Below are 12330 nucleotides of genomic sequence, written 5' to 3'. Positions count from 1 at the left end.
TGTTTAAAAATGAACTAAAAAAATTATGACGCCATGTGATCGGTCATCATGACTGCAACAACTTTGTGTCCCGAAGTGTCAGGCTGTCCGGCTTGACGGCTCCATTTTCTACTCTGCCACCGCCTATGCTCGGCTAATCTTGTTGATCACCGGCAGCAGGCAGCTGTGCTTCATGTCGAATGCACCTAATAAATATAATATTCTTTATTAATAATATTATTAAAATTAAGCTATAAAATTGATAAAAACGCAGATCCCTTTTGAATGTTTGCTTTCATTTTGACATCGCCAAAGCGCACTTTTACAGTGTGAAAAGCAACATCCCATTATGCAGCAGCAGTCTAAGTGGATCTGCCGCAGATCAACCTTTCACATGTGCTGCAGGTAGGCTGAATGATAATCTTTTAAAAAATATGTAATTTAGGCTATACTGCTATTTGCTCATGCAAAATAAAACACCAGAAAATATACTGTGTATAATTATTTTAACGGCTAAAATACAGTTAGCATTTTGATTTTATTTTGACTTGTAATCTCATAGCCCTAAGTACGAAAATGTAACCTGAAAACAAGTTAATAAAATAGGCTAAATAAATAAATGACGAGTAGGCCTAATAGCCTAAAGGCTTATGGTGGTGTTTTTACAAATGCCAACCAGACAATTCAACACTTATGATAGCCTATAACCCAATAAATCTTTATTTTTACCTTTAACATGATAATAAAAGTAATATAGCCTATTGAATTGCGTGTTTTGATGAGGTAGACAGATCTCCCTGTTTTTCTGGCTACACTTATGGCCTAAAATGTAACTAAGTAACACATTTAGCGACTATTTTTTTAAATGACATTAGATTGTAACATTTACTTTTTCCTAACACTTATAAATGATTGGTTGGGTAAGGCTACGTGAAGCGTGATGACTCTGTTATATTTATTTATCGGTTATATAAATCGTGGGTTAGCTTGGATGTGTGGGCATCCACCTTTATTGACGTCTTTACCCAAAACTTTAAACATTTATAATTTTTGTAATAAAATTGAAAGAAATAAGGAGATTAAAATATCATTTAAACCACTCGTTTGGCACTGAAGCCATGATCTGTCTGCATTTATGTAAACGGTATCATTGCATAACCTTGATTTATAAAATAAGTAATAGCAAAACTCTGCGTATTATTGTTACTATAAATAGTATATTATTGCCTTAAGTCAGTAACTTGGACAGTAATGAATAAGTGAATAAATAGCCTAAATGAAAGGATCAAGAGGAAGCAAAATCAGTCACCAGGTCTAGTGCCCCCCTATGGGATTAAAATGCCCCCACAGTTATGAGGAGACTGGGACTGCAACTGGCCCAGCTGGGAACCAGTGACCTTCTTGCTATGAGGTGACACTGTTAATCACTGAGCCACCGTGCCGCCGCATAATCTTTTTTATGATTCTATTAAAATATTCTAAATATATTTAATGACACTTTTGATCAATTTTAAAGCATCCTTCCTGAATAAAAGAAACAAACCGAAAAAAAACAACAACAGAAACTTCACAGTTTTTACCTACAATTTGCTGGTTTTGAACTGAAAATGCATGAATAATTAAATAACGACGCGTCTTTACCTCACAAATGTGCCATTTCCATCATAACATCAGTCTTGAAGAGGGTGAGATGTGAGTGATGATGACTTCTGCGGGACTCAGCTGGTGGTCTTCATCACGGGACAAGATTAACTGAGGAACAAAGACGACCAGCCGTGCTGTGACAAACCCCTTGCATGCTGTATTTAATGGAGGACGACAACATAATTGAACCTTTGAACACACGACACTGTCCTGCTGGGAATATGACAGAGAAAGACACTTACAGGCGTTTGTCATTTCACTGGGGCTTTTCAGATCCTCCTGTGGATTTATTGTCAGTCTGAATATACTGTAAGTATTAAAAAAAAATAAATTTCATCATAATTTACCAGTTGATTGATGACATATTTTTTTTTAAATATGCATGAATATGTACAACTTTCGCATTCAGTTCTAGCACAAAAATCTGATCATTGGATTAACATTAGATTTACATTTAGTCATTTAGCAGAGGCTAATTGTCCAAAGTGACGTACAACTGAGGAGGCATTCAGCGATTCAACAATAACAGGCAATACTCATAAGAAGTGCTAATTATACAAAAGAACTGTTAGTGCTTAGAGAATTAAATGCTAGAGTAAGGAGGAGGTTTTTTTTGGTCACACTTTATTTTGATGGTCCGTTTGTTGAATTTAAGTTACATTGCATCTACATGCCAACTAATTCTCATTAGATTATAAGCAGTGGTGTAAAGTAACTAACTACAAATCCTCAAATTACTGTAATTGAGTAGTATTTTTTTTAAATGTGTATATTTACTTTACATTGAGTACATTTTTAGTGCTGTATTGGTACTTTTACTCCACTACTTTCCTTCAACCTGCTGTCATACTTTATTTTTTCCTGTCTATGGGGATTAGAAAGATCAGTCTTGTGATTCCTGTCCAATCAAATAAATCGCATCATAATGAACTACCTCAAGTCATGGGTGATTTATAATTGCAGCATACTGTTTGGGAGCATTAAAAGTGTCCAAGAAGATGTCCAAAATCTTTACACGCATTGACCCAGAGAATGTTTAGTTGCATGTCACTGATGAGACGATGATGGATGTTTACTGTATGATGAACGAAATGGCATTAAACACTCAGCAGACAAGATGTCAACATGATGTCAGATTAATGCTGTACCCTAATGTTGTGGGGACGTTGCATTTTGTTTGGAAATGAAAATCGGTTTGGCATCAGAAGTCAATGTCAGGCCGACACCAATGTCCAACGTCCAAACCTAAAAATCAACCAAATATCAACGTCTAAAGATATTATAGCTTGACATTGTGTAGACGTTACCACTATGACGTCTATCAGATGTCAAATTTTGGTTGCCATACCTGAAGAATAAATGTCAGTATTTGACATCAATATGACGTTGGTTTAAGATGTTGGCTTGACGTTGGATTTTGCTCACTTTCTAACACAACCTAAAATCAACCAAATATCAACGCTGTTATTGGACATCAAGATGACTTTGTCCTTAGACGCTGGCTAGACAATGAATTTTGGTCACCTGACATCATGATCTAAGTCTAACCTAATATTAATGTCTTATGACATTGTGTGCCTACTGAGCAATAACTAAATGCACTACAGAATGTTACATTTACACACATCCACAAATTACATGTAAACGCATCAGCATTTTACAACGTAATACTCACTACTCTTTAGTACTTTTAAAATGTCTACTTTTAACTCAAACTTTGAGTAATATTTACTACAGATACTTTTACTCGCACTACATTTTTGGGCAAGTAATGGTACTTTTACTCTAGTATGATTTTTCAGTACTCTTTCCACCACTGATTATAAGTAGACTGTTACTGTAGGTTAGGTTGGGGTTAAGGTTAGTGTAAATTGACATGTACTTGCAAAGTTTCTTATAGTCAGTTAAATGTCTGTTTAGCAGCAGTATTAACAGATATTAAGCAGACAGTCTAATACTCAAATGGACCATCAAAATAAAATGTTACCTTTTTTACAGGTGGTTTGTCAAACCCACTCACCTGTGTAAAGCACACTTCATAAAATGCTTTTTTTTTTTTTTTTTTAGATATGGAGTGATGATGCACAAGTTAATATTAAAGTTAAAGTTGGGTTAAAGTTTCAGAGAGACGAAAGAGTTTGTTTTCTACAAGTGGTTTGTCAAACCCACTCACCTGTGTGAGGCACACTCAGAACTGCATAAAGGTTTGATGTGTTCATGTGGTGTGGTGGTGGGTGGGTGGGACCTGGTTTTGTTCTCAGTGGTGAAAGATGAGTTTTAGTTGTTGTTTGAATGATAGAGTGAATCAGCAGTTCATGTGGGAATAAGAACATCACTGAAACCATATTCAGAACTGTTTTTGGTAATGTAATGTTAATGGTTGTAACTGAAAAAACCCTGCAGGCACAGGACGTCAATGTGACGTCATATTCAAGGTGTACCCCAACGTCATGGATATTATTGGAAATGAAAATCAGGTTGACGTCAGAACCCAACATCAGGCCGATGTCTATGTCCAACCTAAAATCAACCAAATATATGGATTTTGGTCACTTTCCAACACAACCCAAAATTAGCCAAAAATCATTGTAATTTGACGTCATTATTGGACTTAAAAATAACTTTGTCCTTAGACGCTGGCTAGACCTTGAAATTTGGTCACCTGACGTCATGACCTAAATTTAACCTACTGTAATATTAACGTCTTATGTTGTGTGCCTGCTGGGAAGTTGTACACTTGCATTGCGGGATTGCTAGAGTGCATTTCAGAATGTCCACTATGGTTTTGGATAGATTCAAATGGCCCTTTCCTCAAAAAGGACACTTATTGGGTATTGAGGTTGATTTTGCTACAGCCGAAAGTTTTTAATCACTCTATAGTTAAAAAAAAAAGCACTGTGAACAGTCAGAAAATAATATTACTAATAATACAATTTTAAGATTTGAGAAATCTCAGATACTTTTATGCATCCACATGGATAATACAAACATCTACATCCACACCCCATGGAGCGTGAATGTGAGAAAAGCTCTCTTCCGCACTCCTTTCCCTTCCCCTACTCTTCCCCCTCAACCAGCTCACAGAATAGTCAGAGTATGAATGTTCTTTATCAATGCAAGTGACTTTTTCATCATGTTTGATATCATTTGAAATGTCTCAGTGTGACTGGTACAATGATCTCATTCCCTCAGAAATAGACGATCAAAACGATAGATATATACCTTCAGGTATCTTTTGAACCACTGCTAAGGGTGTGCTTTTACAGAGAGGGCGTCTATTTAAATTACCATTTGTTCCCTATAGGCAGTAACTCTTCAGATCTAAGTGCACTAAGTGCAAATGCCTGTTGTTGTTCCACACACACACCCCCTTGAAGGAGATTCCTGGTCTGACTATTTAAGGGAAAGTGTCAAAAAGCTTGGTGCGATTCTGTAAACAGATCAGCCTGTATCGTGGAGCTCTAAAGCCCTATACTATGTATATTTTTAAGTCAAGTCTGGATCTTTTGATCTTAGATCTATCTTTGAGAATTTGATGTCTTGTATTGATTGTTTATGAATTGACTGTATAATTGGCATAATACATATTTACCTGACTATAAAATTGTCATGTTTGAACGCATTCTGCTTACTCTGTAATTATTCATTATAGTAGATTACGTTGTATCCTTGTTTACGCACTTCTAGCATCAGGTCAGTATGGACTAAAGTCCAGTTGAGATGAAGCATCAGGCACACTATTCTAGGGATCCTACTGACTCTTGATATTGATCCGAGTGTACTTGGGTGGAAAAAGGAGTTATTTCCATCTAGGGCAACAAGGTGTTGCATAACTAACCTAGGTGTGGTGCCTGACCCTTGTTTGAAAGTAATGTTATTCTAAATTAAGTGTACATGGGGAAACCATGAGCTTGGCTAAACCAAAAGTATTATAGAGAACAGTAGTCGGTTATATTTATAATAATAAACTTGACCTCTGATTAGAAATAATATTACCTTAAAGTCAACAGTGTACATCTAAGAGGACTAATCAAACATACTTTAGAATGAGCAAGCATAGGAGCGGCCATCTAAAACTATTAGTCAATTACCTCTGTTTAACAATCAAGACTGAGAAGTGTGTGATCATGAGGGACGCCATTGGCCGAGGCGATTCCTCTGAGCGGCATGAGCACCCGAATAAACAAATGTAATGGTTAAAAGTGAACACAAAAGATTCAAGATTCATTTCTTTTATGCATTCACAAAAGCCTGGAATGAGATCCCACAACATCTAGAAACAATTCCAACACTGAGACCTTAAAAAAAAAAACATGCTCGTCATCTGATGTTCAACTATCGCTGTAGCCACTGAGATAGCAGCCTGCTTTTCTCTATTTTACAAGTTTGGTGATTGTACTGTGTTGATGGATGAGATGTCTGTCTGTTTTTTATGTTATGCAGAGCAGGAACCTGCTGAAAAACAGCATTCATGTTGAGTCAGTCGCGATTATTTTTGTAATCTTTTCCTGTTAAAAAAAAAACTCTAAATAAATAAATAAAACATTCATTTAAATTATATATTGATATAATTTTCTTAATGTTTTAATGATTGGAGTCAGATAAAACAAAACATAAATATATTAATATTCTAAACCCCCTCATATTAAAATTGGAGTCAGATATGAGTTAAAATTAAACTGAAGCAACATTGTGCACTGAAAAGGCTGAACATGCAGTGAGCCTTCATCCACCAGCAGACACCTTCATTGGGCCAAAGGGGTGGAGCTTACACAATATTGTATTTAAACTTGGATTTCTTTGTATGAATCTCCATTTGTAAAAATCTTCAGAGTTTAAATGTGAATAAAACTGCAGTTTTGTGTATGCAAAAGTTGCTGAAGTGTAGATTTATAGCAAAAAAAAACCCTCATTTTTAGAAAATGTGGTTAAACATTGCATGGTAATTGACATCTAGACACAAATTGATAAAGCGCAACAAAAGAAACCTTTGAGAATGTATTTTGCATATATTTTTTTTACAATAGGCTTTAAAAATACTTTATGAAAAGCCAAAACCTCTAAATTCTTTGTCTTAAGTGATCAAAGTTGTTCTGTAACTTCATCAGTCTCCATGTAAACCTAAGACTATGACAAAAATAGCTTTTTCATGCGAAGCTCCTAAATAAATGAAATGCACTTCATTTTAAGATCTAAATATTGCTTGTTTTAATTGCTTTATTTCGTACTATTTTGTATATGTTTCTAAATTTTTATGTTTATTTATTGTTTTTATTGTATTGCGTCAAGTTTAAGAGCATTACACGTAAAATGCATTAATATATTCACTATTCAAATGTGAAAGAGCAATTGGTTGGATCAAAAATATGGGCATTTAAACCTTGGTTGAGTCAGGTGGTGGTTCTGAAACCCACTGGTAAAGAAAGTTTTAAAAACACATGCCATTTTGAGATCATTCAAACAAACATCATTAATTCCATGCACAACAAAGAGGAGTGGAGCATCTTATGAAGACTCACCACAGCCTCCAGCATGCAGAGGATTAGAGCCAGAGATGACCTTCTCCTGGTGTCCTTCGCAGCTCTGGCAGCATCATCACATTGACAGATTTACAGCACAGAGAACGTCAGTCATGCATTCACTCACAGATGTGATGTATTCAACAGCCCACAAGCATCACAATCAGCAAAATGTAAATGCGAAAACAACGGCTGAGGAACAAGGTTGTGACGTGAACATGAACGTGCAAAAAATAAAGCTTTCTTCTGGATCAACATCAGAAAAGGTGGATTATGATGGTCAAAAATATGTTATTTTCAACATAAACCATATAAAAAGCTTGAAGAAAAGCAGTTTGCTTGTTGTGAAAAATTATATATATATATATATATATATATATATATATATATATATATATATATATATATATATATATATATATATATATATATATATATATATATATAAATAATAGGTGGGCATAGATTTTTTTTATTATCTAGATTAATTCAGAAAATAATCTAGATTAATCTAGATAAAAATGGCTCATTTTAATTCTGCCGAAGACATTCAGAATATGTGTGCTACCCAAATAATAAATCTTTGAGAACGGGTTTCTCAAGCCAGGTGACGCATAAGACCAGGGGCTCATCTCCTATTTCCAAAATGCATCACAAACTGCATGAGAAACTGTTCTACTATGATAATTGGTGATGAAATAAATGATGTTCAATAAGATGTACTTGTGTTTACTTACTGTTTATTCAGTTAAACAGGAATTACGAACTGTAGGCCTACATAAGCTCCAAACAGCGATTTCATACTTGCTTTTGATGTACGTACATAAAGATAATGCTGCTTCTCAATACCAAGTTCACAGAGCCCTGACGGTGTGTCAAACATTGAGTATGTTTACATGGGCAACAATACTTTAATATCAATTTAATATGATTAAAACAATACTCTGATTAAGGGTCTACCATGTAAACAGCGATTTTTGATTATCTTAATGTGATTAAAGTCATAACTGAACTAAATAGAAATGGAATTAAGACATGTGGAGTGCATAGTGGCATTAAGTAAACACTGTAATCAAATACCGTCATGTAGGACCTTTCGCCATATTTTCCGACAAGAACCAAGACACAGGTGGCTGCCAGTGAAGGACCACACACACAAAACACGCGCACACACACCGCGAAATGCGGAGGGTTTTTTTTACGTTAGGCAAGCGTTATTACATTCTAAAACACTCTCACCAGTCCTTACTCCTTATTTGCGTCTAATACCCCAGTTTGTCACAACGGCATGAATGAAATGTTCATGAGTTAAAGTAAAAATACCGGACTGCAGTTAAAGTTAAGCATCCTGCTGATTTGATTCAGAAGGGCACTTTTTAGTCAGACGGCTCACCGGTCAGGTATGCATCCGCGCTAAAATATCAAGGTAAAAGTCATCATTGCTTGCGAAGAATAGACCCAACTCCCAACCCAACTTTGAGAATAGATTAACGGCGATATATTTTTTTTATCGCGTGATTAGAGTCTCACGTTAACGCAGCCATTAACGCCGATAACGGCCCTTATATATATATATATATATATATATATATATATATATATATATATATATATATATATATATATATATATATATATATATATATATATATATATATATATAGTCGATATCTGATATTAAAAAAACAAGGAGACTGCAAAAAACATCAAAATCAGTCTTTTCTGAAAAATATTTACAAATTGCAATTGAATTGATATCTTTGTTCACAGTGGAAAACTCCTACAATGCTGACATCTTGTCTTACCGGTATGATAATGACAGTCCAACATATTAACAAAAAACATTTTGCAACATCAAGAAGCATAAGAGATATTTTTGATCGTCTCATCTTTACTTTCATAAAAAAAAATAAGATTAAGTGACTAAAACCAATTAAATAGGATTTGGAATTATAATTTGATTAGATTCAACTTTATTGTCATTACACATGTACAAGTACAAGGCAACGAATTGCAAGTAAATTGAACCGCCCCCCTCCCACCCCCCCGACCGTACACAAACATCCCGATTCCAGGGGAAGACAGCTCACAGGAGGTGGAACAGGAAATAAGATACATTTCAGGAGAGAGAGTCAAAAAAAAAAAAAAAAATTATAATATGATCAAATATAAAGGGTTAGTTCACTAAAATGGGCAATTCTGTCATCATTTAGTCACAAGTTCCAAACCTGCTTAATAATATTTCTTTTGTTGAACCCAAAATACATTATTTTAAAACACCTTGCAAACCTGTTACCATTGACTTCCATAGTATTTGTTCTTCCTACTTTGGAAGTCAATAGCTACTGGTTCCTAACATTCTTCAAAATATCTTTTGTGTTCAACAGAATAAAGAAACTCAAAAATGTTTAGGAATCACTTGAGGCGGAGTAAATGTTCATTTTTGGGTGAACTTTCCCCTTAAAACAGACACACGCAGGCACGAAACTGTAATAATACAGGATATAAATTTATTAGAATTACATTTTCATAAGAACAATCTGAAATGTTCAAATTAGCACCATCAAAAGTGGCAGTTTAAGTACCGATCGTGTGCGCAACCACTGACATACAGTACTGGAATACAGAAGCAATATTCACTATACCTGGAACATGAAGCCGTTGCACAAAAAAAAAACTGTTCTGACAGAAGCAGGTGGTTCCAATATGTATTAAATAATCCTAACACACATTAAAAAAGAACATTTAAATACATACAAAAAGAACAAAATGTGAGAAAACTGCTGAATTTCACAGTAGTGAAATGTGTCTAGCACCAGTTGAATCCTTGGTAGATTGAAGCCAAGGTCTAAAAACACACATACTGTATGAACTCCGTTTCAAAGCCTAGTGAGCATATTAAGAGTGTGTGAATAGCTATGTTTCCATCCACCTATTTTATGTGCACTATCCCTTACTTAATATGAAGCGGTTTAATAGAGGAGTGGACGGTGGCTCAGTGGTTAGCACTGTCGCCTCACAGCAAGAAGGTCACTGGTTTGAGCTCCAGCTGGGCGAGCTGGCATTTCTGTATGGAGTTTGCATGTTCTCCCCGTGTTGGCGTAGGTTTTCTCATGCTTCGGTTTCCCCCACAGTCAAAAGACATGGGCTATAGGTGAACTGAACAAACTAAATTGGTTGTAGTGTATGAGTGTGTGTGGATGAGACAGTATATGGGTGTTTCACAGTACTGGGTTGTGGTTGGAAGGGCATCTGCTGCGTAAAACATATGCTGAAATAGTTCCGCTGTGGCGACCCCTGATAAATAAGAGACTAAGTTGAAGGAAAATGAATGAATGAATGTTTACTAGAGATGCTTAATAAAATTCCAAGAGGCACAAATATTTTGGAAATACACATAAACAACTTCTGAAATTGAGTAGCAAAAAAAAAAAAATTATCTGATAAAAAATAATGTGCATAAACTATGACTGAAACACATTTACTTGCATAAATTACCAACGCCATCTCACGGCAATTCGTAACTTTCTGATTTAGTGGCCAATTCGTATGAATTTGTGTGATCTCATGCGCATAGTTTAGCACAATCTGCTGACGGTTGGGTGGGGTTTGGTGCCACGCCTCCTTTTAAAAATGTTACACTTTTGTACGACTGAACTCATACGAATTCGTGCGAATTAGCCACTAAACTGAAAAAAAAGTAAAATAGTTACGTTTCCTCATGAGATCAGGCTGAAATTACAGCATGTGCACTAAAAAAAAGTCACATGATTTTGTTTTAACTCACGAGTGTCATGCGCGCCTGCTCTTCTCGCGTAAATCCATCAGAGGGCGTTGTCAACTGACTGACTGACTGACTAGCCCACCCTCCTTCCCTAAACCCAACCGATAATGTTTTAAAAAGCACCAATTGACCAGTGCTCACCACCTTCCCTAAACCCAACCGAAAGTTTCTTCAAAAGCAATCCAGAAAAAGAAAAGTCCTCACCTGGTTTTTACCACATTTTCTGATTTTACCACATTCTCACCCTGTTATTTACTTTATTTTTTTGCTTTTGTCTTGCCCTATCATCACATTATGGTCAACTCCACTCTGCGTCTCAAATCCTCCGACGTATGTGGTGAGCCACTGGACAAACTGATAACAGTGGAAAAGCAGTACATAAGAAGGTAAGCGGTCAACCAGTAAGTGTGAAAAGGAACGGCGTCATACTGCCCCATAGAATTTATTTCAAAGATGAAGCGCAGCCATATGTGCTTCTGGCTACATAATTCACACCCTCCTGAAATGTATGTTTCAAAATTAGCCTATGTTGGACAAACCAGTGGAGCGAGCACACTGTAAAACATCTGAAATGTTGTTTTGGCCATTCTAAAATCCCTCAGCCAAAGTCTGTCATCACAGTGCTTCAGTATTATTATTATTAGAATCTCCAGAACTGTCTTGAGCATCTGCGCTTCCAAAGAGCTTCTCATGCCTCCAAAAGCCACTGCATTGCGTTTCATCTTCTGAGGCACAAGTCACTTATTTCAGAAGAAAATAGGCCCACTGTGGCTTCTACTGCAAAAAACTCCCATTTTTTTTTTTTGGGGGGGGGGGGGGGGGGGGGGGGGGGGTATTTGGTGCCAGTTTATCAGGAAGTGATGAATTTGTTTTCTTTGACTCATTGGATGGAAACTGCTTTATTTGCAATTTTTTTATGCAAGATTCCAGTTTAATTTGTCTAATTAAGTCAGCATAAGTCTAATTTGATTGTTGGATGGAAACATAGCTAGTGTTGCATAATTGCACTGTCCAATCTTTTTAACTAATTAGGCTTCATTTAATTTATTATGCTCCCTATGTAGGCGACTCAGTAGGTTTTAAAACAGAGCCTCTCCCTCACACACACATGTGCAACTTCAGCCATTGGGTTATTTGATGAAATAGCAACTTAAAGTTTCACATTTTCTGACCACATTCTGACTCTTGTAACTGAAGTACCTTGTAAACTCTTATAAGTTGAGTCCAGACATGTGACCATAGAGCACAAAACCAGCCCATTATGTCCCTAGAGTGTGTATGTGAAGATTCAGCTTAAAATCACTATCAATAATGTCTTTGAAACTGACCCTTTTGACCATAATTGTGCCATTTTGGTGACTGTCACTTTAAATGAGATTGTGCTCTTTTCAGGGAATGGCTACA

Source organism: Danio aesculapii, chromosome 7 (assembly GCF_903798145.1).
Source record: "Danio aesculapii chromosome 7, fDanAes4.1, whole genome shotgun sequence".
Taxonomy (NCBI): Eukaryota; Metazoa; Chordata; class Actinopteri; order Cypriniformes; family Danionidae; genus Danio; species Danio aesculapii.
This window is presented reverse-complemented; position numbering follows the sequence as displayed.